The following is a 16,036-nucleotide window of genomic DNA, read 5'->3' as shown; positions in this document are numbered from 1 at the left end:
ACAATGAGGACGACCGGATACGCCATGTAGTGTGGGACAAAAGGAAAGGAGAGAGAGAGAGAGAGAGAGAGAGAGAGAGAAATGGGGTTTAACATCCACTAGGCACAAACTAGGTCATTTCGGGATGAACACATGGTTCAATTTTATTTCGATAATTGGCTTGCGCGTAGGGGTCTTTAGCAGTGGGAGGAAACCCGTAGAAAAACCACGAGGTTGGGCAGTCGACCCTACTCCTTGTCACGTACAGCCGCGGAATCGAAACCACGCCAGTTGACTCAATGACAGACCTTGTAAAACAGCACACACGGTGCTAACCATTTGGCCATCAAACTCCCCGGACAAAAGGAAGGTTAGTCCGCCAATGGCGCACGGACACGTCAAGTTGAGTAAAAGCTTATGGCCCCAGGCAAGAATTTGCTGAAGGAACTCTCACTTTGAATCTATTAGGAATGTCTATTGGGCAGTGCCGTTTTCAGAACGATTCCGATACACCCCCCCCCCCCCGCCCCCTTCACCTCAGATTAGAACGGTTCTCAGAAAGGAACGCGTATGTTTGTCCCGCTATACTACTATGAATTTAACCGCTCCGTTCTCGGAACCCGTTCCTATGGCTCACTTAAGAACGGGGTTGATGTTACAGGCACTTGAAGGGTTTAAAATAAAACTCCTTACTACTCTTTGACTATAGTCTGTGCCTGGTACTGGACGACTCGCGGGAAAACGTCTATCATGGTAGATTAGTGAAGTTTTTGTCGTAGTTTTATTATCTGGTGGAAAATGAAACATTCTCTGACAGTTTTATTAATTTTATTTTTTACTGCTGAATAATGATATTCATAAAATGAGAATTTATAACTTGACGTCCGTAAATTATTGTTTGTATTATATGTCAAGGACGACAGACTTATTCGAGATGTAGGTTAAAGTCAGCTGCAGATCTATTTGACAAGGCCACTTGCATATTTCCTCAAGGTCACGAGGAGGGGTTGGATGGCCGAATGGTTAGCACGTGCACGCTGTATCATAAGGCCTGTCATTGAGTCAACTGGCGTGGTTTCGAATCCCCGGTTGTACGTGACAAAGAGTATAGGATCGCCTGTCCAACCTCGTGGGTTTTCTCCGGGTCCTCCTGTTGTCTCCCACTGCTAAAGCGAATAATTGAATTAAAATTAAACCATATGTTAGTCCCGAAAATTACCTAGTTTGTGTCGAGTGGACGTTAAACCCCATTCCTCTCTATCTCTCTCTCAAGGTCACGAGATGTAAACAAGGTTACAACACGTGATTGTTGCCGATGATTGTAAGTTAGGGTAAGGGGTGGGGCTAGGTCTTGGGCTAGGGCTAAGGTTAGCGCTAGCTCTGTTTACATCTCGTTATTATGCATTTGACCTTGTCAAATAGATCTAACGGTTAAAGTCGCTGATCGCAATTTGCCTATTTAACACCACGGTTCACTAGCAAATTGGTGCCCGGACTGGTGCTTATTTGCATAATTTTTTTAAAAGATATTTCATATTTCACAGCTTAAAGGGGCATAAAATAAAATTTAAAAATACAGTTTTTATTTAAAGATACATCATGGAAGATTAGATAAAGAGTTGACAGTTCTTGCGGTAATAGTTAAAAACTAGATAATGTAAAGGGAATATACTAAAAATTTCAATCAAATTGCTCCACTCTGGACCGAGTTATTACCTTTTGAATTTTGAGATAGTCTCGATCATCATTACTAAAGTCGGTACGATAAAAACAAAGTCTCGATTATCCAATTTTACGTTTAATTATTTTTTAAAAAATGTACCCCAATCCGCTAATTATCACAGGCTAGCGATGGCATCGAGAGTTGATTATGGTCTGGATAAGATAATTAATAATTTAGATAACATTTCAGGCCCAAAGAAAGACTTGCAATAGGCAGATTTAGCTCTTGCTAATGTACTGGCGTGGATTATTTCATCTGCACTAATATTTGTGACCGTCGTTTGTCTGTCTAGCTGTCTGTTCAGGGTTGGTGGCTACACTATAGGGCTGTAACATAGGCCTGGTGTCGTTGGAATACCACTTCCGGTTTCGGAGTTATGGCGCGAAAGAGAGAGATGGGGTTTAACGTCCACTCGACACAAACTAGGTCATTTTGGGACTAACATATGGTTTAATTTTATTTCAATAATACGCTTGCGCGTAGGGGTCTTTAGCAGTGGGAGGAAACCGGAGGACCCGGAGAAAACCCACGAGGTTGGACAGGCGACCCTACTCCTTGTCACGTACAACCGGCGATTCGAAACCACGCCATTTGACTCAATGACAGGTCTTATGATACAGCGCGCACGTGCTAACCACTCGACCATCCAACCCCCCACCTTATGAAAAAGACGAGGTCCTACTAATCATCGACAAAAACCGACCAGGGCGTTTGTTTTTATTTTTTATTGGGTTTTTGTTTGTCAACAGCTCCCAAAGTATTGCAACATGTGACCGACAAGGGAAGATACACGCATTCGACAAACCATAACAATAATAACATCTGTAACATGTCATTATTTTAATCATCCAAAACAAAAAAAAATCCAAATCAGTTTCGTTGAAAACCTTTTACACGAATCCATGACTTCTGTATGAAATAAACGTTATAACGCGATCGATAAGTAGAGATATTCTCCCATCGAATGAACACGAAATATTTGATTCTAATCTACCACATAATCACCTTTACCCTTCTAATACTACGAGAAACCACCCAATCTGATGGTTGCATAGCAACATATCAACTACATACACGTCAAGTGATTCTATATTTGGTAATTTTATGATAACTGACAAGAAGCCATTAGCAACCTAACTTGTTTTCATAATTCACTTTCATCATTTGATGGTTACAGAATTCTTTCTATAACTAATATCTCTGTCAACAGAATTTAGGAAATGTTTTAAACCTGTACTCTACGTGGAATTTCGGCGTTTCAGTAATTCTTTGCATGGATGATTGTTTGAATGAAGTTTGAAGAAGTTTGGAAATCTGGTCAGATCGGTGAAAACGTTCGAGTCGGAGGACCCGACAAAGACAGCTGTCTAGTCGTTCGCATGGGACGATAAACCGAAGTCCCGTGTACACATTAGCGTGCACGTAAAAGATCCTTTGACAGTTGGAATTCGATATAAGAGTAGGCCGTAGTGCCGCTGTCCGGGCAAAATTTCCCTTATAGTACACTGTATGGCGTATGCCTGTCTTCATTAGCCCAGTTCGAAGCAGAACATAGGACGTTAAAGGAGCTAAATCGCTAATATTTTGGATCTAGAAATTGACACAGATGGGTAGCAATGTGAATGTATATAAACTGATTTACATTCAATCGTTTCTGTTTTTACTGCAATTTCTAATCAGTTATGTTCGGTGAAATACGCCAGAAGTCTCAATCCAATGGCAATCTCTAGCGTCTGGTTATTCCACTCTATACCGATAGTATTTATGCTGACATGACTTGTGGAATATATCTAGCCTCTTTCTACGAGCCCCTTGTTAAAATGGCGCTGAAATGCACCTTGGTTAGTTCTGAAATGACCTAATTTGTGTCTAGTGGACGTTAAACCCAATCCCCCTCTCTCTCTCTCTCTCTCTCTCTCCCGCTAAGTGGTAGACGGATGGTTAGATCACAGACTAGGGGTTAGGGAGGAGGGTGGCGATACTAGAAATCCCAGCAGAAAATATGGGCGGTGGGTCTGACTTTTTTTTGGCACCTAGAAAGAATCAAACTAATGGCAGCTCACAGGTGGCGGCCCTACTTTCTGCCACTGAGATATCACACAAAGTTACCTAGGGTTGGGGTTCTGGTTAGCGTTAAAAATATCTGTGGCCGAGTCGAACATGGTCAAATTGCTCTAATAGTAAGGAAGACCGCCAAGAAGTCGCCGTAACTGACCGTTTCATTGGCGAATTCCTCACATCAACTAGAATGCCTGTTATAGAACAACTCTTCCAGATCCTAGTGTAGTAAAGACAAGTAAAACGAAATTTTGAACTATAAAAATACGAAACGAAATATAGGATCTGTGTTTTTATCAGATTGATGAACCTCTGGACAAGATATTGCAAGAAATTAATAACAGATATAAAATCAAGTGGACGTAAACCCCAGGAACGAACGAACGAACGATCCAGGGGCCAGCCGTAAGCGTCCATGTAATCTGAGTTGAATTTAAAATGCTGTGTTAAACTGTGGTTAATACCAGGTTGTGAAGGGGTCATGACCCTGTGGTTGTTATTATGTAAATTTAAAGATACTAATTAGCCTAAAATATTCATATCGGGTTTATATAATTATATTCAGGTATTTAGGGTAAAATATTTTCGTATATTCTAATGGTTGACCGACTAATGAGAAATTATTGTCATGTTGTGTGGTTTGTGCGTGCCAAGTGAGTTAGTTTTGACATGACCAAGCATCCCAAACAGATTGCAGGCATCCCCCACCCCCCACCCCTCTCTCTCTCTCTCTCTCTCTCTCTCTCTCTTTTTCTCTCGGGTAGCCGCGGTGGCATAGTGTCTAAGACGCTGGCTAGCTAAAGCCTAGCTCCCAGCCCTAGCTACTACGGGTAGTTGACAAGGAGAATTTAAGTAATCCCGTGCGTGGGACTTATGCGTCACTTGCGTGTGTTTGTCACCGTAGAAGATCGCAGACTGGCCGTAGACACTTTTGGTCCTTAACATACAATTTTTTCACCCTACGACCCGCGCATGTCAAAACAACCACGGCGGGTTGTGACCTAGGTTTTAACCATGCTGGATGTCTCGTGTTCGCTCCTTGTGTTGGCCACGCAAGTTCCTCGGAATTTTCCGGCGCGGTACAGAACGGAGGGCCTGGCAAGGGGCACAATGACTTACTCCTATAGCGAAATCCGTGCATGCCAATGTATACACGGGACCTCGGTTTTTCATCCCATCCGAACGACTAGACATCTTTCCTTGTCAGGCCTTCAATCCTGCACCACTGACAAAGGGAAACCAAGTCGGAAGAAATGAAATAGAGTTTTAACGTACGTCTTACTTTGCTGCACCAATCGGGAAAGTGAGTGAAGCCGGACATACACCAAGCAGTGTATACACCATTCTGCATACAGAGAACTATCTACTCTACTCCGAGAATAGATCTCTGTCCTAAATAGCCGCCATATCCAACAATTAGTCTTCCATTTTTTTAATGCGGTCCAGGGCCCTGTTTCACGAAATTTTAACTAAAGATAAAATCCAAATTTTAGTAGATACTTCAATTTTGATTGGCCAAGCACTAAAATCAATCTAATATTATCCAATCAAATTACTAAAATTTGGATTTTATCTTAGTTAAAATTTCGTGAAACAGGCCCCTGGTCCGGTTCACGCAAAGACTAATTAATTTCATATTAAATGGAAGCAGAATATATACTTCTCATAATTGTATGTGTGAAATAGCTTTATTTAACGTCCGCTTCCACCGAGGTGATATCGCAAGGTTTATATTATGCCAGTGTCTGTCAACTAGCTGAGTGTCTGTTCTCAAACGGAGCTAACTGTGGACAGACAGCGTATGTTTAGTATGTGTATACACTTATCGAATGTTGTTGTTCTTAGTGTTTAACGTCCGCTTCCACCGAAGGTGATATCGCAGTTGTCTTTTTTTTATTATTATTTTCATTATCTTAGCGCACGCGCAGGGGTCTTTCCTGTGGGAGGAAACCGGAGTACCCGGGGTAAACCCACGAGGTTGAGAAGGCGTCCCTATCTCCAAGCCATAAACGCTCACACCAGGGGTCGAAACCACAACCGCAAGCCAGATGTGACCGGCCAGCTAGAGGTCGAAGCGTGACACTCTAGACCAATAGGCCATCCCAGTATCATAAGGCCTGTCATTGAGTCAACTGGCTTGGTTTCGAATCCCCGGTTGTAAATGAAATGAAATGAAATGGGGTTTAACGTCATACTCTTCTGCACCTAACCTGGGCTAATTGAAGACGGGCATACGCCATACAGTGTGCTATGAGGGAAATTTTGCCCGGGCAGCGGCGCTACGGCCTACTCTTATATCGAATTCCAACTGCCAAGGGATCTTTTACGTGCACGCCAATGTGTACACGGGACCTCGGTTTTTCGTCCCATCCGAACGACTAGGCAGCTGTCCTTGTCAGGCCCTCCGTTCTGCATCACTGACAAGGGGAAACCACGCCGGAAAATCGAGATGAACTTTCTCGGCCAATGCAGGGATTGAACACCCGACCTCCAGGCTAGCGAGCCAGCGCCTTACCCACTTAGCCCCGGTTGTACGTGACAAGGAGTAGGGTCGCCGGTCCAATCTCGCGTGTTTTCTCCTGTTTTCTCCCACTGTTAAAGACTCCTACGCCCAAGCGAATTATTGAAATAAAATTGAACCATATGTTAGTCCCGAAATGACTAACGTAAAGCACCATCTCTCTCTCTCTCCCTCTCTCGCTCTCTCTCTCTCTCTCTCTCGTACAAATTTCAATAGTTAAAGTAGCTAAGTCCCTAACTCAATATCATCCAAAATCTTCGACATCGAAAACACGAATTATTTGTCAATTTAAATCAACATTGATTCTGTGGTCTTACCTGGAAACGATGTGCTTCTGATATCCAATATTTAAGACAAAATAAACATTTTACCATTGGTACATGAATCGTGTACCATATGCGTTTCAGCACCATTTGTAACAAGGGCTAGACATATTCCACAAGTCATGTTAAACGGCGATGCCATATTCTTATCTACTATCGGTGTAGACTGGAATAACCAGATGCCAGAGATTGCCGCTCGATTGAGACTTCTGGCGTATTTCACCGAACATAACTGATTTGAAATTAGAGTAAAAATGGAAACGATTGAATGTAAATCAGTTTATATACATTCATATATATTACATTATTATATGCGTTGCGACCCATTTTTGTCAATTTCTAGGTCGCAAATATTAGCGATTTACCCCCTTTAAATGCGAACTTCTGAAAAAATATTCTCTATAGTTAGATTAATAATTATCATTTTCCGTACAATTTCCAATAGTTAACAGCGCACTTCTAAATGTTTTTTTTTTTTAAAGTGGCAAATTCTATTTTGTAGATCAATTTTGAAGAGAAATAATTAATTTTTCTTTAAGTATAATTTTCGTAAAAAAAACCCTCAAAGAATCCGAAGTTATACATTCAACAGAATGTATTTCTGTATTTAAACACGTGAAAGGTTTCAAATTTAATTTTTGTAACTCGAAAAAAAAAATAAATTGGTTTGCAATTAGATTGTCTTTTTGTATTTTCCGTTTTCTGCTATATTTAGAATATCAGACCAAATGTCAACGATTTAACCACACACTGTTATAATGAGAACATCACTGGAGTGTGGTTTCAAGTGCTGGAAAAAAGCACGATTTCTGAAAATAGCATGGTTATTATAAAGATATGGGCGGCTCCAGGAAAACAGCTCAGAATACTAAACGAAAACAGCTTACCAAATATTCCTACGCCGTTACAAATGCAGGGCGAAAGTTTTTTTTAGTCTTTCTTTCCCTTTCCCTTTTTGGTGTAGAATCGAAGAAAGGGTTTAAAAATACATTTTCTGTCAGGTTTTGGTGAATATCTATGATTTTGAGGCGGACGGATACGAGAGTTGAGAGGTTGGCTAGATTGAAATGTGAACCTCATACATGCTTTTGAGCTCCATCTGTGGTATAAAGCGTTCTACCCAAGGAAAATTTGGGGAAAAGTTAGAGACGGTCTAAGAGACGAGAATTATCATTAAAGTCGATCGGGAAATCATTTGTGATCTGTGGCCAACTGCCTCCCTCGTGGGTTTTCATCGGGTCTTCTGGTTTCCTCCCACTGCTAAAGACCCCTACGTGTAATAATTGAAAAAAAATTAAACCATATGTTAGTCCCGAAATGACCTAGTTTGTGTCGAGTGGACGTTAAACCCCATCTCTCTCTCTCTCTCTCTCTCTCTCTCTCTCTCGCCTATAGATAGCTCCGCTTGAGAACAGACACTAAGCTAGTTGTCCTACATTTTAAGTTCTAAATCGACGATTTTAGTCGGAAACACTAAGCATACTTCGAGAATTTTGAGAAGCATTCACTCTGCTTCCATTTAACGGGATTGAAATAGTTTATACAGTCTTTTTGTGTATGCCAGATGTGAAACGGAGTAGAACCGCGTTACAAAACAATAATACTAATTTTGGATATGGCGGCCATTTAGGGCAGAGATTTATTCTCGAAGTATGAAGTAGATGGATCTCTTATTTCGATTTTCAACTGCCAAGGGATTATTATTGTACCACCAATGGTAAATACTGGACCACACTTTGTGATCTCATCCACATGACTCTATATAGTAAAAGCTTTTCTTTGCCTTGCTCCGCACCCTGGGCCCTTATTCACGAAAACTTAAACTAAGTTACAACCGAAATTTTAAGAAATACTGCAACTTCATTGGATATATGCAAATTGATTTTACTGGTCAGCTAATCGAATTGCAGTATTTCTTAAAATTTCGATTGTATCTTAGTTTAAGTTTTCGTGAATAAGGGCCCAGGACCATTACTGCTATGGGGTAACCCCGGCTTGAATATCCGGGGATACTGTCTGGGTCGATTACGGGACCCTCTGGTTAAAATGGCTTCCTTGACGCTAAGAAGTTTAGTAGACAAAATAAATGGGAATCTATTAGATGAAACCCCGAGTTAATGTACGCTCGTATATAGTAATGATAAACGATGTATTTATGTGATTGAGTTTTGTCTTAAAGATACCTCCCACGAACAATCTATGTAATTTCACGATATCAAGACTAAAGATTTATTTTAAGCATTTTTTTCTCACATGACTTGACTGTCGCGAAATCTCAGGGAGGGTTCATTTTCAGCTTGCATTGGTCCTTAATTGCTGTCCTTTTACCATAAATATCGAAACCTAAGTAAATTCTAGGATTATTTTCCCACGTTTAATCGCAGTCTGTTGTACGTCTAGTTCTCTTACCACTCTCACAAAACGACACGCGCCCCCTGCAAGCTATACGTCACTCGAGCAGACAAACTCAAAAGGCTGACAGTTTGTTGTTGTTAGTTAGTTGTATTTTACGTCCGCTTCCACCGAGGTGATATCGCAGGTGATACCCTTAAGTTTTTGCCCTGTACACGCACCCATGTTTTTCGAGGAATCTGGTATTTTCTAGCAAGATTGGATGTCTCTTTCAAGTTTCAATATACATGAGAGAGAGAGAGAGAGAGAGAGAGAGAGAGAGAGAGAGAGAGAGAGAGAGAGAGGGAGGAGAGAGAGAGAGGGAGAGAGTAGAGAGAGAGAGGAGAGAGAGAGAGAGGGAGAGAGAGAGTAGAGAGAGAGAGAGAGTAGAGAGAGAGAGAGAGATGGTGTTTAACGTCCACTCCATACAAACTAGGTCATTTCGGAACTAACACATGGTTCAATTTTATTTCAACAATTCGCTTGCGCGTAGGGGTCTTTAGCAGTGGGAGGGAAACCGGAGAACCCAGAGAAAACCCACGAGGTTGGACAGGCGACTCTACTCCTTGTCACGTACAACAGGGGAATCGGAACCATGCCAGTTGACTCAAGACAGACCTTATGATACAGCTCGCACGTGCTAACCATTCGGCCGTCCAACCCCCCTACTTGTAATGTAAATAACTACGGTATAAATACTTTCGTGGGAATGTATCTTTAACAAGGGGATGAAATGATACTGTTTGATAATTTGATCAAAGATGTAACATTTTATTTAACCTTTATAAATGATCTACAGATAAAACGTTAAATGTTTGTGATAGGTATAGCCCTTGACTTTTACATATACAACCACACCTGTATTACCATGACAACCAGGTTTCACTCAATAAACAATGCAATAAATTAATCGGTCAGGTATTATTGGCACAAATTACCTATCGAGATCACACCCATCCCCATAAACATAACGTTTCCTTTAAATAGAGGGTTTTCTTACCCCCCCCCCCTTCAAAACAGGTACGAGGGCGGGCTAACGCTGGACCAGGGACCGAGTATGACGTCATCGCCGCCATCACCTACCCAAATCACACCTATGGTCATAAATATAGCGATTTCTTAAATATCAGACAGTTTTAAACGCCCATACCCCCTACCTTTATCACGCCTACTCTCGTAAACATAGCGGTTCATTAAATATCATCGTCTTCTTTAGCCCAGTCCGATCAAAACAGTAGGACGTTAGACCCCATTTCATTTCATTTTCTTAAATATCAGTCTTAAACGCCCCCTACCTTTGATTTTGGTAAAACGCCCTGTATCCATGGTTGTAAATGAAATCAAATGGGGTTTAACGACATACTTTTCAGCACCAATCAGGATAATAAAAACCGGCAAACGCCATGCAGAGTGTCATGGGGGAATTTTGCCCGAACAGCGCCGTTGCCGGCTAGGCCTACTTTTTGTCGATTTCCATCTATCAGGGATCGCGGTTTTCCATTCCACTCGAATGGCTAAAAATATCCCTACCAGACAAGAGGAGACACTGCATGGTGGACAATCCCGAGGAACTTTCTCCGAATCGAATCACAGGCACCCTGGATAGTAAGCGAGTGTCATACTAATTGAGCCACCACGGCTCCTCCAGGGTTAGAGAGACGATTCCTTCACAGAGAGATCATTTCGGGACTAACATATGGCTCAATTTTATTTAAATACTTCGCTTGCGCGTAGGGGTCTTTAGCAGTGGGAGGAAACCGGAGGACCCGGAGAAAAAACAACATGAACGACGTTTTACAAGCAACCACGCCACTTGACTCAATTACAGACCATGATACATAGCACACGTGTTAACCATTCGACCAGCTAACTCCAGGGTTATAGACGTGTTCATTTTGTTTTAAACAGAATCCTATATAAACATGTACGAGCCTACTATATGATCAAGGAACCGACCACGACGTCATCGCCGCCATTTGGAATTGTGACGTCTTATCAAACTCCAAATCCCGGCAATCGATGCGCAGTTGTCCAAATAACAAGCATGCTAAGATTCATGTCCGCTGTACTCGAATTGGCTGAGACTTATGCTTTTTAGTGTCGACACAAGAAGGTTATGGGGCCAGTTCTTGATTCAATATTGTAATCTTACTGCAATAAATAGGCCATTTTTGTAGTAGGCCTATGTTTCGTGTCTGTGATGCACTGAACTTACTTGGCCCATGCGGCGTTGCTCATTGGGTGATCAGGCTTGTCGCATTTCAAACCCTAACCCGGCCACAATCTCGTCAAGAATCACGTGTCCTAGCCCTGTTCAGGCCTTATAGGCCTACACATCGCGACCTGGACGAAATCTGCAGTTGGCTCTAATTTTTAGACCTTATCTATAATGACGGTTGGTCGGGTGGGTGGCATAAAACAGGACGTTAAACCAAAAGACGTCTATCATAACAAGGTCTACTAATCTCCGCTGCAGGAATATTCGAGAATGGAGGTCGTGGGCATAGCAATCTCGAGAACACCAAACATTAATCATAAAAAATAACAAACGCGAAACCTCCCAGTTCTTTGTTCGTGTCATGCTTCCATTTAATTCATTCCCAGACTTTTTGATAATAGAATTAATCACCTTAGATAATACGCCATTGTTCTCGCCATGACGTCATCCTGCACCTAGAGGTCACCAGGTCAAGGGTCAGGGTATATAAACTAATAAATATTGTGTAATCTCTGGGAGGAGAGGAATGCCGGTTTGATAAAAGGGTAAATATGTTGCACTAAGTGTGGCTTTATGTTAGAGGATATTATATAATATATGTTGAATTAAAACCTCTAAGTAAATTTCTCAACAGCATCTCGGCCATTTATCTTTGCCTGGGCGTTAATAGTCACTTTCTCTGGGCTGACAGATATGGAAACGATACGGCACACGGCAGGCTTTCGACAATGCCGGGTGTACATATAAGCGCTTGACAAAATTTTGAAAAAAATCCGGTGATTTGTGGACCGAAATGAAATGAAATGGGGTTTAACGTCCTACTGTTCTACTCCGACTGAGCTAAGGAAGACGGGCATACGCCATACAGTGTGCTATGAGGGAAATTTTGCCAGGACAGCGGCGCTACGGCCTACCATTATATCGAATTCCAATTACCAAGGGATCTTTAACGTGCACGCCAATGTGTACACGGGTCCTCAGTTTTTCGCTCCATCCGAGGAACTATATATTTTCCCTTGCCAGGCCCTCGGTTCTGCGCCACTGACGAGGACTTTCTCCGCCAACGCAGACATCGAACAATGTATAATCCTTCCTAAAATCCCACTTCATTTCCAATTTATAACAAATAGCTATTTTTTTGTTGTAAGTTATTTGTCAAGTCAGTTTACTCTACGCCACATGCATACACTATGATGGATGACTGATTCTTTTAATAACGTAGCGAAAAGGAAATATTCAAAATACAAAAATAAATTTATATTGATAAATTATTATGTAAGGCAGCAGCTGGTTACCATGGTGATTCAGAATTATAACAGCACGTGTTATGGTATATATATCATATAAACGTCACTCGAGCGTAAAGATTAAATTTTGCAATCGATACTAAATTTTATATAAATATGTAATATTTTTACTAAGCATCTGTCAATTCAATATACAGATCATAAACTACAGGGTTTTATCTGGTATAAAAAAAAAAATCATTCACCAATTGCCCGATTCCAAAAACAGCTCTACAAGACAAAAAAAGAAAAAAGAAAGGGTGTTTAACGTCCTACTTTTCTGCACCGATTGGACTAATGAAGACAGACTCTTTAAAGCTACAATTTCATATTTTTAAGTTATATTTTTAAAATTTATTAAAACAAAGCCTTAAAATCGATGCTATCTATAACAGTCCTACCTTGATAAAGAATAATCCTATGAATCCTATAATTCACTATTGCCAGTTGAGAAATTGGCAAAAATATCATTTTCAACTTCAAATTCAAACGCTTGAAGATAGCTATTCCATGGTAGGGAATAGAAAAACAAGGGAGGCAATTAGGTGGTAATTGTGTTATTATTTTCGGTGTGAAACATTTTTGAGTGCGAGAATGATAACTATGATCGTATACTAGTGAGTTGACAACCTAATGAGCAAAAGACATAGAAATAATTATGTTTGACTTTCTTAGAAAATATAAAATACTCGCTTTAAGGATGGCTGTTGATGTTCAAGGTTTCGTGAACGCAAAACCTTTTGAGAGAGAGCGAGAGAGAGAGAGAGAGTGAGAGAGAGAGAGAGAGAGAGAGAGGGGGGTAACTTCTACTCGAGACTAACATATGATTCAATTTTATTTCAATAATTCGCTTGTGCGTGGGGTCTTTAACAGTTGGAGGTAACCGGAGGACCCGGAGAAAACCCACGAGGTTGGACAGGCGACCCTACATTGTTGCGTACAACCGGGGAATCGAAACCATGCTAGTTGACTCAATGACAGATCTTATGATGCAGCTCGCACGCGCTAACCATTCCCCCCCCCCCCCAAAAAAAATCTTTTGAAACAAATATAATAGTATCTTTTTATGTCTGTGTGTAATGCCCCCCCCCCCCTCGTGCTACCCTTCTACAAACTTTAACTGCGAACGGTTTTATGTAATCAACACCTAGGCTGTATGTCTCATCCGAAAGACTAGACACACCCAATGCTTCATCCAATTCCATCTGTCAATGGTTATTTTACGTGCACGCCAATGGGTACACTGGTGGACTGCGGGTTATCGTCCAATCCGATTCGAATCCGAATGACTAGATAACTTGTCAGTCTCACATGTGCTACACGTGTCAAGGGAAGAACCGGGCGTGAAAAATCCCGAGATAGTTCTTCCTCCCAAGGAATTTTTTAGAGAATTTTATTGTGTATCATTGGTCATGGTTTAATGGTGATGTGAGTCGTTCGGGTGGGACGACAAACCTAGGCCCCGTGTGCACATTGGCGTGCACGCAAAAGATCCCTTGGCAGTTTGAATATGATATAAAAGTAGGCCGTAGTACCACTGTCCGGGTAAGAATTTCCATCGCCCCGTCTTCAGCAGCCCAGACGGAGCAGAACAGTAAGACGTTACAACCCCATTTGATTTCATATCATTAATGATGATGTGATTAAAAGAAAATTAAGATGGTATATTATGATAGTGGCCGAACAGATAAGAGTATTAATCTCTGGGGACAATAAAACATTATTTATTAGATAGATTAAAGCAGTAAAATATTGTTATTAATTTCTAAAAACCACCCACGCCCAATCTTTATATTATTTATATTACCATGATCATCTTACAAACTTCCGTATTTTTCAAAGAGAGAGAGAGAGAGAGAGAGAGAGAGAGAGAGAGAGAAATGGGGTTTAACGTCCACTCGACACATACTAGGTCATTTCGGGACTAACATGGTTTAATTTTATTTCAATAATTCGCTTGCGCGGAGGGGTCTTTAGCAGTGGGAGGAAACCGGAGGACCCGGAGAAAACCCACCCTACTCCTTGTCGACCCTACTCCTTGTCACGTACAACTGAGGATTCGAAACCACGCCAGTTGACTCAATGACAGGCTTTATGATACAGCACGCACGTGCTAACCATTCGGCCATCAAACCCCCCGTATTTTTCAAAACTGATGTAGGCATATGATTCGTTTTAAAGGACGTATGGCTCTATTTTTTGGAACCTTGAAATAGACAAAAATGGTTCTAAAAGCACATATTAATGTAATATAAAGTATGTAAAATGATTTATATTCCATGTTTGAAAAAAATATTGTAATTTCTAATTAATTATGTTCGGTGAAATACGTGAACAGCTCACATTGAACGGCAGTTGTTTACGCCTGCTTAGTGCATTCTACATGTTTATTATTTTGTCGTTTGTGAATCAGCCTTTACTAATTACTCCTAGAATGTGTTGTAGGACATGTTTTTATTTGTTCATTACAAAATGGCACCCGAAATCATAGGGTACACGACTCGGGTACTGATTATAAAATGTTAATTGTGTCTTAAACATACATTATGCAAGAGCTAAATCTGTCTATTGTAGGTCTTTCTGTAGGCCTGAAATGTTATCTAAATTATTAATTAGACATTAATTAACCTATCCAGTTCATAATCAACTCTAGATGGCATCGCTAGCATGCGATCTTTAGTGGAATGTGAGCCGATTTACTGCATAACTTTCCTTCACGATTTAACGATTAAATGGAAAATTGAGACTATGCTGTTTATCGTACTGACTTTAGTAATGATGATCAAGGCTAGGCGGAAGTTCAATCGCTTTGTTCTCGGTTCATAGTGGATCAATTTGACTGAAATTTTCAACAAATTCCCTTTACATTATCTAGTTTTTAACTATTATAATGAGAACTGCCAACTCGTAATCTAGTCTCCCATAATGTATCTTTAAATACTGGATAGTAGGATACTATTGTTAAGATAACAACATCAATATTGATTGAAATTGATCAATATTGAATTTTAATTCGTGTTTTTAATTTTGAATATTATGGAATATAGTGAGTTAGAGACCTAGCTCCTACTGCTAAAGTGAAGACCCATACGACAAGAGATTTATTGAAATAAAATTCTATCTTAGTTCGTTCCGAAATGACCTAGCTTGTGTCGAGTCACCGTTAAACCCTATTTATCCATCTATCCCATTCCTTATTTATCCACTATTATCAGGGGTTGGGCGGACGGAAGTGACAACAATATACAGACACATTTAACTATGGGTGGACAAAGCCCTTCCTCTCCCCGTCCCAAAAACGGAGCCATATGTAATAATAACGAATTTCTTGGGTTTGGCTAAATCACGCTTAACTCGTACCACGTGACTCTGTGAAAACCATCAAAGATTAAAAAGAAGGGCAACGGTGGATAAAACACGCCCGTTTAATTACCAGCACGTGCGCGCGTGCCATATTCCCGAGACATGCATCCTGAAATCACGTGTAACGGCGCCAGATGTCGAGAGAAAGGATGAGTAATACGGGACCTGATCATT

Source organism: Patella vulgata, chromosome 7 (assembly GCF_932274485.2).
Source record: "Patella vulgata chromosome 7, xgPatVulg1.2, whole genome shotgun sequence".
NCBI lineage: Eukaryota > Metazoa > Mollusca > Gastropoda > Patellidae > Patella > Patella vulgata.
Note: the sequence above shows the minus strand (reverse complement) of the source record.